Consider the following 7,414-nt stretch of genomic DNA (forward strand, 5'->3'; position numbering starts at 1 on the left):
TCCATGTGCACAAGGAGAGATAGCCTAATCTTGTCACAGACACGGGGGGAAGGAAAGTCCCGAGCTATCAGTGGCAAAGACTTATGCTCAAGGAGATGATTTGTAAAATCATGCTAGCACATGATAGAAACTGAGAAAAGTTTGTTTTGTTTTTTTTCTAATCCGTGGGGCTTCGCTGTTGTTGATCCGTAATTCACTTATGCATACGTTTATTTTATGAACTATATCATACACTTACCCTTGAAATTACTTTCCTGCTGTGCTTGCTGCTAGGAGTTTTACCTCCATCGTCTATCTTGCTCTAGTTTTCCACTTCGTTTGGTTCCCCCGTTCTCCATTTGAAATGTTTAAATGTTAAATGTAGTGCAGATGGTGTTTTTCAGTGACTCATCTTCCCCAGTACCCTGTTTCCTGTATGGGGCTTCTCAGTTTCTATTTAGACTGGATGTGTGTTTCTGTTTGTTTATCTGCGAATATCTCAAGATTGTTGAAGGAGAAGTGGCTTTCAGGTTATTTTGTAATTGCTGTTATCCCCTCGGACTGACAGTTATAAATGTGTCAGTTAAGTGTCCTTGTTGTCTTTGTGAACTATGCTTCATAGGAGCAACATGTGTAGCTACTTGCTGCTCAGCATGCTGTGGTGGAGGTAGGGCGGTGCACTGTAAAAAGCCCAACTTCAAAATCATTGGTCTAACTTATTTTTAAAAGTTGAGTGAGCAAATTTTTTTTTTAAATGTTGAGCAAACCCAAAGTTTCAAGTTTACAAATAAGTAGTGCAGTCAACTGAACATTTTAAGTTGAGGAAACTTCAAATATTGCTTAGCCAGCTCCGGGATGCAAAATATAAGTTCAGATTGAATGATATGAATGCATTTATATATGGAATATATCTACTTAGATATGTATATATAAACACACACACACAAACAAACATATATACATATGTGAACATATATATTTATGTCTTGTATTATTATTATACACATTTACACACACATATAAAATATATATATATATATATAGCATGTTCAGATTTCTTTTTACCCCTTACTTTGTATTCACCTTCTGTCGTCTTGGAGTTTCAATTTTACCACTTTTACCAACCACATTATTAAATGTCCCCCTATGCCCATCCATTGCAGCCACACAAGCAGTGATAAAGATAAAAAGAGAGAGTGGGGCTACGTATTCTCCACACAGGCTTGAGTGGAGAATACGTAATTTACCCTCGACAGCCGACATTTAACGGAGCAAACAGCGGAGAACTTTTTCAACATGGATGACATTAAATTAATAATTGAAGTGGAGAAGTGCAGTGAAAAAAAAGATTAATGATGGGACAATGTTGGTTAATGTTGGAGCAAGCGCTGCACGGCGCTTCAGCGTGGCTTCCGCGTCCGGAAAGCGACGTCATGACGTAGTCAGCGTCACTGCGCACTCGTGTTTTGAGACGCCAGCCCAGCGCTCTCAGGTAGAGTGGGCTTGTCCGGACATGTTGGGGTGTAGTTGGTCAGATTCACGTCCTTCTATCGCAAGTTCCGCCGCCTGATATCGCCCGACGGCAAGTTTTGTCGACTGATGTCCTCCGACCGCATGTCCTACGGCTGCGTGTCCTCCTCACTTTCTTCCAGCACTAACTAGGTAAGACTCCCGCCGCTATTTTACTGGTTATTCTGCGACCCGTTGTCTTTCGAATGCAATGATTCACAACGTTTACAAAACTACATGTGTAAGCTATCCATAAAATCTACCTGTTAGCTACCCGTGAAAGCCACGTGTTTGCTAACTTTCAGCTACATGTGAAAGCCACGTGTTTGCTTACTTTAAGTTATCTGTAGACCAACCCCACCCAAACCACCGTGCTACGTTTATAAACTACCAACGTGTTAAGTTGAGTTATCAATAAAATAATGGTAAATTTTGATGATCTTCTCCTTGTGTATACTGGGGTATGTGTCGTCTGTTGGTGTCTTTTCTGTTTGAATCTTAGCATAACGGTGAATTTAACAATTAAGCTTTCATACAGAGCTCGTTCACGTGTTATTTATTTCAAAATAACTACTTATTTCATACATTTCCCATAAATATGGGGAAATGTAACTCAAATAGCCCTACATAGTTCTGTGTTTAATTTATTTCAAAGTACACCTACACTTGCCTCTGTATTTTTCTTCTCTTCATAAGAGTTTGGTGTTTTCCTTTGTAACAGGTAAAAATAGCTATAAAAGTCAACAGTTCTTTATTGTTCTATAATTTCATAAATGCAACTTTATAAGCTTTCTTATCAAATATGTTTCTCAGCTCCAGACAAATTTTATTTGGGCGAAGAGTGGGCAAAATGGTTCTTTTGATGTAAAGGTTGCCTACCTCTGCCTCAGCCAAATTGAGTTTGTTCATTTGGGTGGTGTTAAACTCATAAACTAAATGTGTTTTCCTTGTTTCACAGGATTTGGATGCAGTGTTAGGAGTGCAAGTTCTCGCACCCTAATCAGGATATTCTCCTCAAGCATTACCGACTTTGCCACTACCGGGGACGCTTCTGGCCACTGCCGTGCCTGTACACTGACTGCTGCTGCACTTTCAAAACAAGCGGTGGGTTAAAATGCCACCTTTCAAGAGTACACACAAAGTCCAGAAAAACTGAAGTAGAAGTCACCTTTTTTTGTCAATTGTGTGACTTTAAAGACATCTGTGCCCCAAAGAAATACATAGCCCATCTAAGGACTCATTTGAGGCAGCATGTGACTGTTTATTGTTTACTGTTGGTAAGATTTTTTTTTTATATAATGTGTAATGTCCTAAATGCTCTACCAATTCCACCATTCTGCTCAGCTTCCGGATGTAGCAAACCTTTTTAGTTTATAACTGTACAATGTGGGCACCTTCTGTAATTGGAGTCTGTATTAACACTAATACTGTTATTTCTCCTCTCTTAGATATATGCTGAGTTTTTTTGAATCACTCAAGTGGATCTAAAGAAGACATTCTTCACATCTTTGGATGCACACGCCTCAAACCTGATAAAGCTTTACAGAACACGTAGCAGGACACTAGGAAAGGACTTAAAGGCCCTCCTTGACAACCTTGATGAACAGGTAATGCAAGTAGGAGATAAATTAAGGTTTTCTGAGAGTGCATTTTCACATTGCAAACAGACATTAACATAAATTGTGAATAGGTGTGGTGTGATTTTATTTTCAGGCCATGGTATATTTTTTTTAACTTTATTTGTGTCTTTCAGACAACCAATGTGCTTGCACAAAGGAAGGCCACAGCTCTCCGAGGTCTACCTCTCTATTTGAGGGAGAATCCAGGCAACGTCCTGAAGACATGTCTGGTAAGAATACTTCGGTTTATACCATTGAAGTTTTTTTCTTCCATTTTTTTTAATAGCTGGGCCAATATAAATATACAAGGGGCCAGTACATCTCTGATTAAGGAGCAAACGCATTCATTTGATAGGAATATGCAATAAAACCACTTATTTATATTCCCTTTAATGTAATATAAGTAGTTATCCCTAATTAAGGCTGAAATCTTTAACAATAAAAGTAAAAACACATTATCAAGAGGTAATCTATGAGGGTTGACCTAAAAAAAACCTTAAATCAGTAAATTTTGCTGCAAGTTTTAGTGTTTGGATTGTGGCCGATTTTATATGCACTGTCAGGGTGAGATATTTTCCATCCTTTTTGGATTGTTAACACTTATGGAATCAAAGGATTATCCCACACCTTTTAAACTGCACACCAGCTGAATTTTAAGAGCACCTTTAGAAAAAAAATGCCAGATTTCGCACAAATTATCCCTTCACATGGATTAATTGATGACATCTGGGTGGTCAAAATTTATCTGGTGGCCTTACAAATTGTATTTTTTAATGTATCTTAAATTTGTCGTTAGGAAATTTCTTCATATTTTGAACAGTGGTCACTTGCACTCAAAGTTTAACTCATAAAGGTGCATGTCACTTTACTCATGGGCAGGGGTATATAATTTATTTATAAATGTGGTGATGAAAACATTAAAAATTTAAGTAATGTCTGTTTGTTTTCTCTATGATACAGACTCGGAGGAAACGTCCGTTGCAGGTGTTCAACTTGGCATAGTCACCATTGTTGAAGATGATGTTGGGAGAGCTCACTCAATGCCCAGAACAATCAACATTGCCCTTGTCATCGAGGAAAAGGTTGTTGTGGAGGACATCTCTGACATCAGTACAGCCATTGTCCTTCTCTTTGGATGCATCTACAACCTCAACCTGGACTACCCCAAAGGGTTGAGGTACACTTTTGAGGCCCTTCAAAAGATTTTTATGAACCTTGGCACAGAGTGTTCTGCCCGTGTTCAGGCTCTGAAAAACAACTTGTTAAAGTAGCCCGATACCATGACACATAGACATGTGTTCAATGCACATATTTGCACACATTGACATGTCACTTTATTCCTCAAAATATGTTTTTAAGTTCAGTAGTAGCTACACAAATCCCATGTTCCCATTTGAAGTTAGTGTTTACTAACTGCTGGATTTGTTTGTCTCTGAAACTAAACACGTTTGTGTCTTGTTACACGTTTTTATGGATGCACTTTCTATAGACATGTCACTTTATTCCTCAAAATATGTTTTCAAGTTCAGTAGTAGCTACACAAGTTTGTGTAGTGTTGCTACGAATCCCATGTTCCCATTGGAAGTTAGTGTTTACTAAGTGCTGGATTTGGTTATCTCTGCAACTGAACACGTTTGTTTCTTGTTACATGTTTTTTATGGATGCACTTTCTTCACTGCTGGGTTTGGCCAGTGGTTTCCTCAAGTATCTGACTAACACATGTTTTGTGATGCATAGTGTCAATCATACTGTTTTCTATATTATAGCTAAAGTATTGAGAGCTGATTCTGCACTTTGTTATGTGTTTACATATTCTATCTTTGAAAATAATTGTATAATGTTACCAAGTTCACTTAAGCATCCCTGCTGCTGCAATTTCAATGTTGCCTTTTTTGTAGTTATTGGATGTATATAATGTTAACCCCTGTGTTCTTAATAAACAGATTCTTTATAGAATTTTGCTGTTATTATTGAATTTCCACAACAGTATGAATAGAGTAAACTTGAGTTAGCTCAACTGATGGGCAGCAAAGTTGAGTTAACTAAGCATTTCAAGTTTAAGTTTAAGTTCTCTCGACTGAAACTATCCAGTTCTGTTGATGTATGTTTTCAAATCATTAGCATGCATATAATCTAGTATTCCTAACTTGTAGATTTGAGTAGCTCTGAATGGAGATGTTAAGTTAGTCTAACAGAACATCACCATTCAGAGCTACTCTATATAACATTTTGAGTGAACTTAATTATTTAAGTTGACACAACTCACAAGCCCTTAAGTGAGGTCAACTCAAAAAAGCGTTGCAGCTGGTTGCTTTACTTTTTTAAGTTGAGTCAACTTTTCTTTTTTTACAGTGTGGCAGCGGTGGCAGTAACAGTGATATTCTCTGAGGTCCTGTCAGTGTGACGGAGTGGCAGGAATAATTTTTGCAAACCCAAGCTGACGCCTTTCAAGAGGGGAAACAATGGGCCAATTCCCTTATCAGTTTCGGCTTCGCTCTTAAAATACCCAGCAGCAGTTTTAATGGGGAGCCGACAGGTTCCAGGTTCCACTCAAACAGCTCCTTCTGCATTATCAGAAAGGGAAGCAGAGCATAATATGTTTGCTGTTTCAGCAAGTAATGCCATCAATGCCTGAATACGGCTGTGAGAGTTCTTTAGTCAAAATAACAGTATCTTGCTTCAAATCACATAGTGAGCAATCATTCATGCTGCTGTGGAGAATAGTGGGTAAAGAGAAAAAAGGTAAGACTTTCACTGATGAGCTGTTCACACAATTGTTTGCATAAACAACACAGAAGCGGTTTTGAGGGTTTCGGTTTAGAGCATTTTTGAGAGGCAACTGACATGCAAACTACAAATTTCAGACTTTTTTTTCTGGCATTCACTGCTTTACTTTTTGTTCCAGCAGAAGGACAAGTATTAGCCTGGCAGCAAACCAGGCAAGCCACTGAAAAGGTTTTTAATAAAGTAACAGCTTTTTTTATGAAACATATCTACAGTGTGAACTGTGAAAAGGAGATGATTCCTATTATATTTCAAGCCACAAAACAGTATCACACATTAAAGGTAAGAGCATCCATGCATGTGCGTGCTTAGAGCAAATCTAATTTTGCTATTGTTGCTTAACATGACGCATGTTATGCTCTTATTCAGGTTTATATTTGGATTTGGGTCATTAAATAAAAGTTTATGCAATTTAATAGTCAGACAATTACTTTCCTCATACTGTCCATTGCTGCAGCGCCTCTGTCTCTTGGTTTTAGTTCCTGTCTCTATAAGACAGTCTGCTCTGATCGTCATGATGATGCAGAGGTACCAGCCAGGGTACTGAAATAACTTCTGGCTTGTTTTCTGAATGTGTAATATCCCAAAGATTCAGGTCAGATTTGGATTGTCACTTTGTCAAAGCCACTAACTAACTACTAACGCAAATTCAACCTCAGAGATGGTATCTGTTCCTATGTTTATGTCGAAAGGTTCACCATTTATTTATCCTTGGACTTAACTCTGTATTTAAATCATTCAATTGATTAGACAAAAAAAACTTAAACTGGTAAATATCTTAAACACTATTTCCCCTGAAACCACTCAGTTATCCTCTGTCCTTATCCTTATGTTCCTCTGCTTCTCTATATTTCTTAGATATTGTATATTTTTACTTGCTATATTTTACTTCATCATTCTTTTATAACTGTTTCTTCTTTTTCTTCTTCCATGCATTTCTGGAAATACACACACACACACACATATATATATATATATTTCTGTTCCGTATGTCACCAATCTTAACATACACCTACTGCTTTACATGTGCTTTCTTCATTATATTTATTTGCTCTCTTACAATACTTTCTTTTGATTCAAAAAAATAGTATAACAAGGCCTTTCAGGAGCACTGTTTTACTAAAGCAACATTAACTGTGGTTCTCTGTAAATCCACATCAGGGATCCACTTATTAATAAAACACTGTAGTTACATGCTACCATATCAGGCTTTGTTTTAAAACTATAGCTGCTACATGAGTCAAATGTGTAGAATATTTCTGTCCTATGTTTTTGTGGTGGAGATTTTGCTCATATGCATAGAGCAAAAGTAAAGTTTAAAATGTGTGTCTTTGCTGCTGCTCCCTAATCACTACTACTGTACCATTTAAGCTCCAACACAGATGCTAGTTAATATTCCGAAACCCAATATCCTGAATTGAAATTAATTGTTTTGCAAGTAATCAGGCGGCTGAAATGTAGAACATCTTGCCGAGGAAGGACAAGGTGTGTTCTGTTGCTGCCAACATCTCTGCAGACAAATT

At 37.6% G+C, this 7,414-nt stretch overlaps 1 long non-coding RNA gene across 1 annotated transcript; it reads left to right on the forward strand.

Annotated features, from left to right (window-relative positions):
• The first annotated feature begins 1,519 nt into the window (after positions 1–1,519).
• On the forward strand, positions 1,520–5,063 carry LOC133009249 (uncharacterized). The gene is made up of 5 exons (XR_009680531.1): positions 1,520–1,641; positions 2,447–2,592; positions 2,937–3,095; positions 3,242–3,337; positions 4,068–5,063. It is a non-coding gene; the product is annotated as an uncharacterized LOC133009249 (long non-coding RNA).
• Positions 5,064–7,414: the final 2,351 nt, after the last annotated feature.

This window comes from Limanda limanda, chromosome 8, assembly GCF_963576545.1.
Source record: "Limanda limanda chromosome 8, fLimLim1.1, whole genome shotgun sequence".
Taxonomy (NCBI): Eukaryota; Metazoa; Chordata; class Actinopteri; order Pleuronectiformes; family Pleuronectidae; genus Limanda; species Limanda limanda.